This window comes from Cavia porcellus, unplaced genomic scaffold (assembly GCF_034190915.1).
Source record: "Cavia porcellus strain 051 isolate PalLab524CR breed Dunkin Hartley unplaced genomic scaffold, mCavPor4.1 scaffold_42, whole genome shotgun sequence".
NCBI classification, from domain to species: domain Eukaryota; kingdom Metazoa; phylum Chordata; class Mammalia; order Rodentia; family Caviidae; genus Cavia; species Cavia porcellus.
In genome coordinates, this window is record NW_026947525.1 from 3,281,475 (window position 1) to 3,295,709 (window position 14,235).

The 14,235-nt window shown below is 45.0% G+C and overlaps 1 long non-coding RNA gene across 4 annotated transcripts in view; it reads left to right on the forward strand.

Moving 5' to 3' along the window:
• LOC106026858 (uncharacterized) overlaps window positions 1-11,881 on the forward strand; it is a 40,561-nt gene extending 28,680 nt beyond the window's left edge. For 3 of the 4 annotated variants that reach the window (XR_010045839.1, XR_010045841.1, XR_010045840.1), the window contains one exon: window positions 1,442-3,468. This is a non-coding gene — a long non-coding RNA (uncharacterized LOC106026858). Of the gene's footprint in view, window positions 1-1,441; window positions 3,469-11,201 lie in introns of those variants that run through there. The other variant, XR_010045842.1, reaches the window with a different exon arrangement.
• The last annotated feature ends 2,354 nt before the right edge of the window (window positions 11,882-14,235 follow it).

The following is a 14,235-nucleotide window of genomic DNA, read 5'->3' on the forward strand; positions in this document are numbered from 1 at the left end:
GAATTGTGAAATGAATTGTATTCTTTGTATTTGAGGTTGCAGTTTGTTTGAATCACATAGATATGAATTGTTTAGGATATGTGAATCTTGTACCCTGCACCTTATGTGATTTTTGAATTTGTTCTAAAAGGTTTTCAGTGGAGATATAAAATGAAAGTTTTATATGAAAAGTTGTGTCCTCAGGAAACAGAAACAGTGCTTAATTCTTTCTTTCTGATTTGGAAGCCTTAATTTATTATTATTGAGTAAATTCTAGGGCTAGAACTTGGAATACTGTGTTGAAAGTTGCTGCAAGCCTTGCCTGGTTCCTGATCTGAGAAGAAAATCTTTCAGATTGTCATCCTCTGAGCACGATGTCAGGGATGGGCATCTCATGTATCATATTTGCTGTGCTGAGGTCCATTCTTCCTATACATGGTGTGTGAGTAGTTCTTACCATGACAAAATGTTGAACTTCAGAATTTCTCAAAGCTATTTTTCCAAATCTATTGAAGGGTTATCTCTGTCTCATTCTGTGAAAGTAGCAAGTGATGCTCCATGGTTTTTATAGTTGGATGGTAGTTGCATCACTGAGATGGAGCCCAGTGTTGATCATGGTGCTTAAATTTTGCATGTGCTTGCAAATTTATCTGACAAGCATTTAGCTGAATAATCTTGCTTATGTTCATTAGGGATATTGGTCAGTAGGGTGTATTCAATTGTAATCCTATCACTCTGGAAGGCTGAGGCAGGAACATCATAAATTCAAGGATAGATTCACCAACTTAGCAACTTATTGAGAAACTCCTCAAAAAAAGGAAGACTTTTGGGGCTGGGATTTAGCTCAGCGGCATAAGCACTTGCCTTGCAAGCAGGCAGTCATGAGTTCAATCCCTGTTACCAATAAAACAAAAAAGTCCAAAAGGAAGACTTTTAAAAGTGGAATGTAGTGGAGCTAAATGCAAAAGCTCTGTATTTTATTTTTCAATACATTATTGTCTGGCTTCACTCTCAGCATGACTTTGTCATCTAAAAGAAGTTGGTGTTGGCTCTTTCCCTTCAATTTCTAGGAGGAATCCAAAAGTGATTGCTATTTATTCTTTATTATATGCTTGAAATATTCACTGAGTGATTTATCTTATCATGGGTTTTGTTGTTGTTATTAATAAGTTTTGATTGTAGACACATTGCCTATATTCATTTGTGCTCTATTCATCAGTGTGTTTGTTCCTGATGGATGTGGGTCAGTGACACCAAAGGAAACCACATTCCTATTAAGGGTCATGTCTCATTTTACTTAGGGATTAAGCCATTTACTTTTGTATCTTCCAACTAATCCTATAGTATATATTTTTGGAAGTAACTTCTTTCAGTTACTTAGACTTTTAATGTAAAATGTTCTTGTTGGGTGCTTACTGCTGAAGGAAACTGGAGCTGATCAGGTGCCTGTCTCTTATTTCAGGGCTCACAAAATGACCTGTCTGCAGTGTTCCCACCTCCTAACCTGCCCCGTGTAAACACCTGTCCTGCTCCACAGCTGTGGTGCATCCACATGGGGAAGTTGAGATCTGCACCTGGATGGAAGACATTCAGTCAGTATTGGCTGTGTAACAGACTGACCTTTTCAAAGGTCAGTCAACATCTATACATTTAACCTGAAAATGTACTGCTAAGTCTTCATTATAAAAAGTGAGATTGAAAGACACCCATATTCTTTTTTACTCAGTTAAGGTGTGAAAAATTAGAAACCATGAACATAGCACACAGCAAAACTGCTGAGTGAATTATAAATTTACAGGCACAGAAAATGCTGAAAGAAGGCCATGTTCTAGGCCATGTCCCCAGTCTTACTTGAGATGAGAGAAAGCTTATGGCTTGGCCCTCTCTCCATCCAGCAGTGAAGAGACACAGGCCCTCACAGCAGGCAATGACAGGAGACAGGAGCTGATGGATGGCAGACCACTCATGCTAATGGCCCTGATAGGTACATTGTGATCCCGTCTCACACTGCTGAGCCCTGGCTCTCTTCCTACCCAAACTTGTACTCTGTGCTGCCTCCCTGCCACACACAAACCTTGGGAAGAGGTGGCGTCTCTCTTTGGTTTAAGTAAGTTGTCTCAGGTGACATTTTTTTCAACTAAGGGAAAATGCCATTTCCACCTTTAAATGGACCTTGCTCTGCTTCTCGCAACCTACTTCTGTCCTCTGAGCCTGCGAATGACAAGCCCATGGAGGACTCTGGTACTGGAGAACTATTTGTATGCCATTAATATATGCTCTCTTATTACAAATGACAGATTTAGAAAAAGAAAAGAAGAAAATCTTGGTATATTTATCTATGTCACCAGGTTTGTGTTAGTTCCCTGTGCCACTTCACCACCCAACAATGACATTGTATGATAAAGGAATTTGAGAGTAAAACCAAGAAGAGCATTCACATTTCCAGTCCTTTGCAGCTCCATTCATTAAGTGATGGGCAAGTCTCCCAGGCTCTGCCTCACTCTGCCTCTGTCCCTCTGGTTGTCTCACGCACATCTATGTGTGTATGCACATTGATGGCAGAGATATTTCATTGTAAAAACTGAGATCTTGCACACACAAATGCATCTTGCATCAATGGTAATTTCATGATCAAATTCCTTGGCCTCTTTCTCTGTGGGCCCAGAGATACTGAGCTCAGCTTTCCTGAAGCTTTCCCTGCTTTCTGTGGCCTACACTGGTGCCCTGCACACTCTACCTGCAGGATAGGGAGGGTCCTAGTTCCTTCATTTTCTAAAAGTGCTATGAACAACTTGAAAAGAAAGTTAAAATGTTATGCAGATTTTTCTTTATTTTTTTTTGTGTTGTTGTGGAGCTCTCTGTGTGGGAGAAACCTCTATAATTAGCTCAGAGAGGTCCAGGGACCCTGTGTAGAGCTCGGATGGGAGCTGAGGGAAATGGTTCTGCTTCCTCCACCCCATTTTCTCCCCACTGCTGTTCCCCACTTACCTTAAAACCTGAAGTCAAATGGGGACACAGCACAACTCAGTGACATGGCCCAGAATGTATCTTCAGTGGGATACTGTGCATTTTGTACATTTGTTGGCCATATGAGGAGATTCCCTTTTGCACTGCAATTATTTGTCTCTTACCTCACAAAACAAATGGAAAAGCAATTCCAACCTCAAAGATGAATGTATTTAGGTTTTATTTATAAACTGGGATCTATTTGGGACTGTCCCCTTTATCAAAGAAAAATAGTTAGTCTCTTCCATTAATGCTTGGCCAAATAGAGCTGTGATGCACTGATGTGAAAACCTAGAGTACTAAATCACAGAGGCAGAAAGATCAGTGGTGGCTGGGGCTGGCAGGGAAGAGAGGGAAATGTGTCCAAATATGAATGAAGTTGTGGGAAATGTTCTGGAACTGGGCAAAACTGAAGATTGTTCATATTGAGAATGTGTGCATGCCACTGCACTGTGTATGCTAATTAAAGTGAATGACATCCTATCATCTGTTTAAAATTAATTTATGCCATAATATTTAAAAGGAGTATAGAGGTAAGGGCAAGAAAATGGAAAAAATAGTGGAGGAGATGGGAAACTCAGGTTTTCAGCAGGAGCTGGCCTCAGGGGAGTTGAGGACCTGCCACCTGCTGTGGAGACCCTGTTAGTCATACCTCTGAGCTGACAGATGGGCTTCCTGGTGCTGGCTCTTCCCGTGGACCCAGAGCTGGTGAAGGCACTGGAGATGGATCAGGTGCAGACTCTGCAGCTGGTCCATGAGCTTGGTGTGCAGCTGACCCTTCAACAGCAAAAGGGAAAAAGATCACCAATTTCCCATGTTCCTTGCAGTGCAAACAAATTTCCCAGTGCCTGTCAGAGACAGCTCTGTGCACAAATCCACTATCCGGAAGTTTCTCACACTGCGTCCACCCACTGATTCCTGTGTGTTTCAGAGCTACAGGGTGGTACCTTAGCCTTGTCCTCCTCACATACCCACAGACCTTACCAGTCCTCATCACCCTTTTTTCTGCCTCAGTTTGTTCACAATGCTCAAGCTCAGCAAGGTGAAGCTGCATTGGAGGGTTCATGTGGGTTTGCAGCTGCTGCTTAGAGCTAAGAAGCAAGGCTGTGGTTCTGGAGGAGACAGGTGTGGGGAGCTGAGTGTGAGGTCTAGTCCTCAATCCCAAACTGCTTGCCCAAGGCAACCTGCTGAGTTAGACACCTGCCTGCTGCTCCAGCTGTGGAGAGCCCAGTTCCACTCTATCTCCACCACCAGTGAATTAGTCTTGGTCCAGACAGCCCTGGGAGAATGATAGATGACTCCATGGGAGAGTCTGTGTACACTGGTGTGACCATCTCTCTCTTCTTCAGGGAAGCTGTACACACATCTTTGTAGTGCTCTCCAGTGGTATATTGCTTTCATGGGGGATGGAAAACTGTCTGCTGTGGTAAAGGGGTTGTCTTCCATAAGTACGTTAGAAGTGAGAGGAAAGAGAGATGTGTCCTGTCCCACCTCTCCTCAGTCATTAGATTTTTCAGTGACTTTCCACCCAGTACTCTGTGCTTTCTCTGGACTCCTCTTTCACTGTTGTGCATCCATGTCTAGGGAATCGAAGAGGGCATCTCATGTACTATAATGTCAGTGATACATGATCTGCCATCCAGGATAGCCCTCACTAATGTGGAAGGTCAAGAGGTGGGTACATATATCTTTCCTGGTCATTGGATCATGGTCAGTGCCTGGAAAGTGTCTGTGCATGGTGTGGCTCTATGTATATTCATGTACACATGGTACCAACTAGTTCCTGCCCTGATGTCTGAATGGGCCTGATGCCTCTGCCAGTCCCCAGAGAATATGGCTCTGAATAATACATCTGAAAGCCCATAGAGCAACTCTCCAATCTCCTCTACAAGGAAGAGAGAATGTTTACTCAAGGTAGGGATCAGTGAGGGAAAAACAAACCTTTCCCATGGAGAGGGCAGCTCAATGGAGAATAAACACAGCTACTCCAGCAGGCCTTCCATAGAGCCTTGGTTGGCATCAGCAATTGCCTGGAAACCCCATTTTGTACAATAGGGACCTATAAGCTTGTCCATAGGTACAATTCACTGTTCTGAGAATTGCCCTAATCCTGGGTATAATTCTCAGTTCTCAGTGAAGTGAGGCTGAGAGATTTAAGCACATTTCAAAGACTCAGCTTTAGGTGGCTGAGTCACACTGTGCAGCTGAGAGCAAACTCACTATCCCAGCATTGGGGCCTGTGCGGTGGAAATGTTGGCCCTTGAGGGACCTGGGAAGGAAGAGCTGTGGACAGGGCAGCTGTGCAGAAAGTCCTGTTCCAGGGGCTCTATCAGGCTGTGCAGCCCTTCTGCCTGTGCCACCCTCACTGTGCAGACCACTGCCAAACTCTACACTGAGTGATTTGCAGTCTGTGATGAGACAGTAGGAAGCCTAGAGTTAGTGGCCCAGCCATGCCCCACCGTGAGTGCTGGAAGCTGCAGTGATACTCAAAGGTTAAATTTCATAAGGAGCATTTAGAAGTGATAGCATTTTCAGATCAGTTTGTTAGCAAATAAGTCATAAACTCCCTACATGAAAAGTATCATCCCATGTGTCCTGTGACAACAACACATTCTAGAGATGAGAAAGCAGGCTTGTCCTGAGTATGGGAATGGGGACCTGTATGTGATGACTCACAGGGTACTTCCCTGTGGTGCTGCTGCAAAAATTTGGTCCAGTTTTCTTAGCCATGAAACGCTGAGTGGCTGTATTCACTGTTTCCTGGTACAATGTCATTTAGCCTAGTGGGCCACTAACCTCTAACCTGAGGGGCTGTATATTTACCCTGAGACATGGACAAAGTAGCAAGGGCCTAGGTTTTGGATGAGTGCACCTCTTCTGATGTGATGATGTGTCAGAGCGGGGAATATGGTAGAAACACAGTCATGTGACTGCCAAAGGGATAGCTGGGCCCAGGAGTTACAGTGAACTAAAATAGTGGAAGTAAATCATGACAGGAAGTGAAGTGAGTTAGTGTCCATGGCTCTATTTTGATGCTCGCACTACTGTGTGGAGAGTGACCTGGCACATGGCCGAATTAGTGGCTGAGCAGAGAGGATGTGATAGTTGAAGACATAGACCCCAGGTTCCTTTGGAGGCAGTACCACAGGCCTGCTATTTACTATACACTGGAGGGAGGTTCTGAAGGTGTAATCTGATCCTGAAGATCCCCTGTCCTCCTGTGGCTTCATTACAGAGTCCTCTCAGCTCACACTCTCCCCCTGCTGGCATCTGTTATTGGGAGGCCCCACAGTGGTACATCTATGTGCATTGCACCCCTGCAGGGACCTGCTCCAGGCTGATGTTTGGGGCAGAACAGTTGGTGCAGTGCCTAGTGGTGTGGGAGAAGCTTCTGAGATTTCAGACCAGCAGAGAATAGGGCCATCAGGACTCCCACAAAGCCTCCCAGAGATGTGAATACAGCACAGAGACCTGGCAGCTTCTGGAAGCACAGGCTGCACATAGAGCTGCAGGTTCAGCCCTGCACAGTGAGCTTGGAGGGGCCATACCCTGTCTCATAACCCTGCTCCCCCATGGTACGGATGGTAGGCACACCCAGGCCCACAGAGCAGATAGTCACTAAGAGGTGTTTGCTAGCATTTATGATCCAAGAAGCCCTCAAAGCCACGAGCCAGCCAGGCAGCAGACCGGGAGGTCTCACTTTGTCTCCTTTGGGATTGCCTAAGTGGGAAAGTATTCACTTTTCTAGTGACAGCACAAAAGCCACCAGGCATATGATGAACCAGGTCCTTTATTGCAGTTCCCCATGGCAGCCTTTCAGATAGCACCTGGGGCTTGCTGGCCTGGTGGGAAAGCCAGGCTGGGTCCTTCTGGAAGTGGATCTCCTCCACCTTCCCCTCCCCATCTAGAATTTATTCTTACATTGTGGTTCCCAAAACCCTGGACCAGCTCAGGCTCACTTATCAGCCCCCATGTCACCTTCCTCAGAGCCCTAGTGAGATTCCCTCTACCTGGGATGCCTGGCCTCTGCTCTGCATCTAAAGCCTGAAACACCACCATCTCTATTCCTGTTTCTTGCTGGTGACTCATGGCCACCTGAGTGGGCTCTTGGGCAGCAGACCTTCTTATGTACACAGGATGGTTCTTGAGATATTAAGCAGTGAGCACCAAGATTCTGGATTGAAGTCCCTGCTTTAGAGCCAGGTCAAAAGGCTATACCATCTCTTACTGGCAGTATATATATTGCACATGTTACATTTTGTGTCTGGATGTACCCCCAAAGCCTCATGTAGTCACAGGAGCATGTTTTTTCCAGAATTCGCTGAAACTAAGTTTGTGATGGATTCATGGTCTAATGCTGAGATTAAGGGTGTTTGTGGAACACCTGCCCTAGGGTTGGTACCTGCTTACATTGTAAGGGATGAAAGGAGACTTCCTCTCCCCTCCTCACCTGTTGTATTTACCATTTTCCATGGTCTGTTGCCCTCTGCCATGTCACACCCTGCCTTGAAGCCAGCAGGTAATGACCTGAAACATCTCCAAACTGTGAACTAAATAAACCCTCCCCTTTTAAAATCTGGGTGTCTGTTATTTTGTCTCACCAGCAAGAGAAAAGTAACTAAGACAGCACACAAGAGACCCAACCTGCTATATGTCCCCATGCTCTCAGCCTCAGGAATTCTTGCTCACATTGCTGAATTCAGCTGAGTGTAACCGATTTCCCATGTAGACCATGCATCTGATTCCCAGAGGAGCAGTGCTGGCCCTGTGTAAATAGAGACCTGCAATAGACCTTGTGTCTCACAGGCCACCTTTCAAGCCTTGTACTGTGTGATACCAGGCCTTTGACTTGTGAGATCGTGGGGAACCTTGACTGACCAAACACCACACTGAAAAGATCCAGGCTCAGGGATGCTCAGCCCCAAACAGTAAGCTTCTGTCAAAGTCAGGCTCCTGATGTGCTTGGAGTTTATTATTAGTAGGAAAAGTCCATTCAGAGAGTGGACTTCATGCTCCATGGGAGCTGTGCAGAGCAACAAAGAACACCATGATGGCGGTCTGCAGCCAGTAGCTGGGCAGTGGCTTCTTTCCCACAAGGCTCTCTCTACACAGGAAGGAAGCCCCCCTCATCCTGTGTGCACAGAATAGAGTGTTGGGGTCAGTGACCCAGACACTGTGTGTGGTCCTCTCAACCCATGCTCTCTATAGCTGCTCAAACCTGTGACCTAGCACTTGGTCATGGCCAAGGCCATGACTGTCTGTGTTGAAGCTGCCTCACAGTCTCAGAATTACAGAGCAGTAGGTAATAAACGTTCCAACAGGGGAGGGGTGGACCTGGGCCCCAAAAGGCAGAGGCATCTATGGAAGCTGGGCTCATTGGGAACCATACCCTAGGGTACCATATTCTGTCACCTGGAGCATAAACCCCATGTCAGGCAGGGTATGGTGTGTCCCAGGCACAAGATACTGTGGATTTTAGTATGTGATCAATGTTTGGGTAGAAGGTAGAGTGTCTTCCCAGGGAGGGTACTCTGCACCCTTTCACTTCCTGCCAGGCTCCCATGGACAGGCAGAGTGACCTGGAAGATGTTGGGGAACCTCCCTTTCTGTTCTGTGAGCCTCAGGCCACAGACAAGGGAGGCTGCTGAAACCCACCCCATGCTCTTCCAGAGGGCACTAATTTCATGGACTAGGGCTAAATGACCTCCTGAATGGTAAGTATTTGACTGAGAGCAGAATCATCATTGGTTGGCATCTGCCTGCATCTTCAGAAATTCAGGCTGCCAGTTGCCTTCCTTGCACCCGGCCATCAACCTGGTTGGTTCATTGCCCCCAGCCCAAGAGGCAGGATTATGGGAGGCTCATGTCTCAAAAGAGTCTTGACAATTGTTATAAATATTCAGTAATCTATATTTCTGGCCCCTTTGTTTTGCTGACACAGTTTCATAACCTCTAAAGGGACAGCATTGGGGGTGCATCCTGCAGAGTTCAATGCCCAAAGCATACACTGCCAGAGAATAGCAGAGTGAAGACAGATCTGTGACTATTGGCAATTGAAGAGAGCTGCTGGGGTAACTGTCAAAACTGCCTCCCCAACACAAGGGCAGGTGGATTGTTCTGGAGAGACCTATCACATCCATATGGGGAGGACAGGTCCTCACCTCTAGAGGGAGACACTTTCCTGTTCTCCTGGAATCACATTATAGATCATGTTGCATTGTGCACTGTGCATCAAAACTGGTGGTTTAAGTGGCTCTTCTCTTGGAGCACCCACACTCCATGCTTGAGTGCATTTTATGTCTTCCTCTAGCAAAATTTTCTAAAGCCTGTGTTTTAAAAAAATATTGGAAGCTGGACATGGTGGTGTACACCTGTAATCCTAGCACTCAAGGGGCTGAGTCAGGATTCTTGAAAGTTAGAGACCAACATAAGCTACACAGTGAGCTCAAGTCTAGTCTGAACTGCAAAGTGAAACCTTATTTCAAAAAGACAAACCTAAACTAAACAAATGGTGGATTAGAACACTTCTGCGTGAAGAACTAGATATTATAATGTGTGCATAGCTTTTTCCTGTTTAACATCTCTCTATCTCTCTCTCTCTCTGTCTCTCTCTGTCTCTCTCTGTCTCTCTCTCTCTCTCTTTCTCTCTCTCTCTCTCTCTCTCTCTCTCTCTCTCTCTCTCTCTCTCTCTCTCTCTCTCTTTCTTGAGTCTCCATATTCTTCAGTCTAGGTTTGAACTTCTGATGTTCCTGTCTCAGATTCCTACAGTATGGGAATTGCAGTTGTGCATAACTATGCCAGTTTCAAAGGGTGATTTTAACAAGCACTGTTTACTCTAAATGACTTACAAGTGTGTGTGTGCTGTTTTGTTTGGTTTAATGTACTTTCTCATTTTTTGTTTTTGTTTCTTTGGTAGCATGGATCAAACTAGCAACCTTGAATTTTCTAGGCAGATGCTGAAGCTGCTGAGTGAAGTTCTCAGCCTAAAGCAATGATTTCTGTGGTTCTCATCACCTTGAGGATGTCATCTGAAATAAGTAGACAATTTAAAGGGGTGTTTGCAATTACTAGTAGTATTTTCCTTAACCCTCACCTTCCCAAACAATGAATGCTTAACCCTATCCCCTAACTGCTTTGCGAATGTCTCCTCCTGGGCCATCAGTAAACTGGGAGAGTTGGAGGTTGTTCTTGACTGAATTTTCCATTGAGGCAACATCATTCTCTTTGGTCATTGTTACCAAGTGCCTGCAAGGACTGTTATATGTCAGACACAGTGAACAAACCCAAATGCCCTGTGCCCTGATCCATGGCATTGATGACTAACTAAAGTCCAAATCCCTGGTGAGTACACCTTTTGAGAGGAGATTGAGTTTCATTCTTCTTCCTTGGCATCATTTCCTAAGCCCTGTGATGGACATTTGCCTCACTTCTATCCTGCCCCTGTGCTGCACAGGTTACTGAGGGTCTCAGCTGTCCTGAACTGGACTGGAACATGGTTCTCCAAGCAGCAGGTGGAGCAGGTGCTTGCTGCTCTGACCACCTTCTGATGGGCATCATTTTGGGCTGAAAGTCGAGGGTGATAGCATCTCATGGCCCCAATTTCACACATGACAGCAATATAACTGGGAGTGTGGCCTCCCTTACTCACTGAGCCTGAGGGGAGTCACTTGAACTGGTACTGTGGCACAGCGAGCTGAAGCACAGGATCAGTGCCAGGTAGCATGGAAAAATCCAGGCCCCTCTGTGACACCATGTGGGAGCTGAGCACCATGAGGGAGGGCACAAAACAAGGGCAGGTGCAGGGGCTGTGGGAACAACAGAGGTGGGCATCACTTCTCTGATTTGTGGACCCCAGTGCCTGTGAGGGCATCAGGATAGACATTTGCATTGAAGAAGGGAGTTCCTGGACTGCTGTTGCTGGGTCAGGGTGGCAGTGGACACTGGCTCTGTCGGCAGTGAATTTGCACAACACAGATTGTGTGACTGCCCGACTTTGTCTACCCAGGTCCTTCCTGGTCCACCACAGTCTTCTCTGAAACTTTCAGTGGAGCTACAAGAGGAGACACTGCATGTGTAGTTTCCCAAAATATAGCTGGTGTAGTTTGATGCTATCAGCCAAAAGGTATGGTGGGTGACAAAATGAAGTGCCAGCCATTGTGTAGCTCAGGGACTTTTCTTATTCTTCTTCTTCCAGCTTCCATTCTCTCTTTCCGCAGGCATCCCTCCATCCTCCTCTTATACACACTTCTCCTCTCAAGAGCACACATCTAGGCTTGTGCTAGCCCTGGCTGGACTGGGAGCTGCTCTGCACTCCCCGAGACATTTTGACAAAGAGAGAATCCAGTACCCACAGGTATGGATGATTTGTTGTCACCCACAAAAAAACTAGAACCAAAATGTGTTGTCCTTGATTCACAACGCGGGACTGAGCCTACCAGGAATTCTATTCTCGGCTCTAAGCTCTAGAGTTCTCTTCAGGACATGGTGGTCAGAACTGGGGGATCAAGATCAATCTGATTATAGAGCAGCCCAGGACCTGACCTAAGCTTTGGGTCCCTGTGTGATGCATATATTTTTGGTTATGTCGGGAGACAAATGCAGAAGCTCCTGTCTGGCAGAATCCAGGTAGACACAGTAACTTTGAAATTACACCTGTGATATTGGCAGAATTGTATTTGCTCAGGGAACAAATGCTGGGTGCACCAGACCGTGAAGCAGGACCCTAAGATCTGTACTACACTTTGGAATAAAGACAAATAAGTGTGCCCCAGCCCAAATGTGTCTGCGTTCAAATTCCTGCCGCCTGAGTTCATGCATTTCGGTCCTGTCCTAAGAGCAATGAATGGTATTATGAGGTGTGGCAGTGTGGTCAGCCTTCTAATGGCATGGCTATGGGTCCGTCAGGACGTGGACAGCACGTGAACAAGAGAGAGGCCCAAAGCTCACTTGTGTACAACGTGATGCTGTCCCATGACCAGCCTCAGGTTATGGCCACCATCAGCTCTTCTTTTGTTTTGGCCACCTAGTTGCAGGGCTTCCATTGTGTTCTCTCTGTTCTTGCTCACTGTCTCCTGAATCACAGCAGAATTGACTCTCCAAGATTCCAGTTGCACAGTGAGGTTGTAGGCCAGTGTACTGGTGTGAGGCAAGCACCTATGCCATCAGCAATAGGGCTGCTGTGTTGTGAAAAGCTGTGGAGTGTGGCAAGAACCCTATGTATTTTGATCCGCACCACATGGATGCTGGCATCATGATGTACAGAGCAAGATTCCTGCCACTCAGGTGTCATTTTTTACTATAACTTTCCTTCCCATGATCAGTTACTCTGAAGCTGTGTACCAGATAAATATATGTTGAAGGCCCTGCTAAGCATCTCTACCCAGATTGCCTGGCAGCAGCTCAGCCTTCAAAGCTAGGTGGGAGAGGCAGGGAAGGAGACGGAGGAGGACAAGCAGCTTTGTCCTCCTAGACAGCAGCTACAGAGGAGCAGGGGGAACCTTCAGCTCTCACTGTTATACCCACTTCTGAGCCTGTATCCTGTGGTCAGAGAGGAGACAGCAGTTTTGATAACTTTGCTAGAAATCAGGGATCTGAACAGAGCTGCAAAGGCAGGACATTGTAGCCAGACTGAGGGCTCCTCCAGAAGATTTGCCTGCCTTTCGTTTTTGCTTTTTGTTCCATGACTCAGTCATCACCAGCTATTGGCAGTGTGGATTCACTTGTCTCCCCAAGAGTGCACTGCTTCTGGGGATCTGGGGAAGTCAGCACACAGTGAGATCTCCATGTGTCTCTGTTAGGTTGTGCATAGAACAAAGTATAAAAGTGCATGTTCCAATGATAGGATGATTGGTCCCAGAAACTCCATTAGTAAGGTCTTAACTTGAGGACAGTTAATGCTTTGTCCTTGAGCCTGCATCTGCCTGAAGGACCCCTTGCTTGATGCCTGGAGGGTGTCCTTCCTGTGTGAGATTTATCATTAGTTGTTCTTTTTTTCACCACAAGTAAGAAGTGGATTTTTTCTGTTTATTTTGTTGGTTATTTATGATATACTTTTTACTAGAACTTCCTTGCAGTGTATATTGATTACACTGAGGATAGACACATGGTTTATTTATTATGCAGAATTCATATTAGATCCTATGTGATGCATGATAGTGAAACCCATCAACTAGAGACTTTTCTCTAAATTTTTTACATTGATCACCCAGAATTGAAAAAAAGTGGAAAAGTTTACAGAGAAAATCTTTCAGATACAAGAACGTACTTTAAGTCAAATATATTAGAGAACACACAAATAAAAGAATAGATGAACATAGGAAAACAATGAAAAACAAAGGTTTACCAACATAGCAAAGAAATGGAAACATGAAAGAGATCCAAATAAGAGTTCAACAAGTTCAGTGCTATATAAGAGATATATAAAACCTGTAAGAGATTAAAATTATATGCACAGACTGAAAAAAAGAGAGGTTTGGAATTTCAGATCTTGAAGACAAAATTGTAGCTAGTTGTCATGAAAACAGTTCTATCTAAAAAGTAGCAAGTGACTATGAGAAATCAATCCAGCAGGTAGAAAATACATCAAAGAAGAATTGCATGACATTGATTGTGGTCAATGAGAAATCCGGAGACAGCACAAATACCATAAAAAACTTCACAATATAATGGAATAAAACTTCCCAAGCATGAATAAAGAATTTTCCATACACAATTGAAGTATAGAACTCCAAACAGACATAACCAAAATAACACTACAACAAGATATATAATATCCAAGATTCCAGAAATACAGCACAAGGACACATTATAAAATGTGTTTAGGGTGAAGTCACAGATCACTTATAATTGAAAGCACATCAAATTCTTAGCACTCTTTGTTGTAGCTTGACATAACTGGCATCGTCTTGACCCTGCTTTCAACTGGTGCCCTATATTTAAACCAAGAGAATGGAAAATTACTCAGAGTACAAGTCCTGTGAAAAAAGCAGAATGAGCTTCACCACCTGGAGAAAAATTACCCTGCTCAATGAAAGAAACATGATACAGGTGTCAATTAAAAAATAATGTAAGATTCTAGCTCGATTGTTTCCAATAGGATGTCACTTTGTGGTTCTCTGTTTAAAAGCTTTGTAAGTTGCCAGTTCAGCCACGCATTTGGACTCTGAAATTGGCAGGGAATTTATACGAGTGGTCCTGAGTTCTATTAATCAAATTCCAAATTTATCAATTTGTATGCTTTGATTCCTTTAT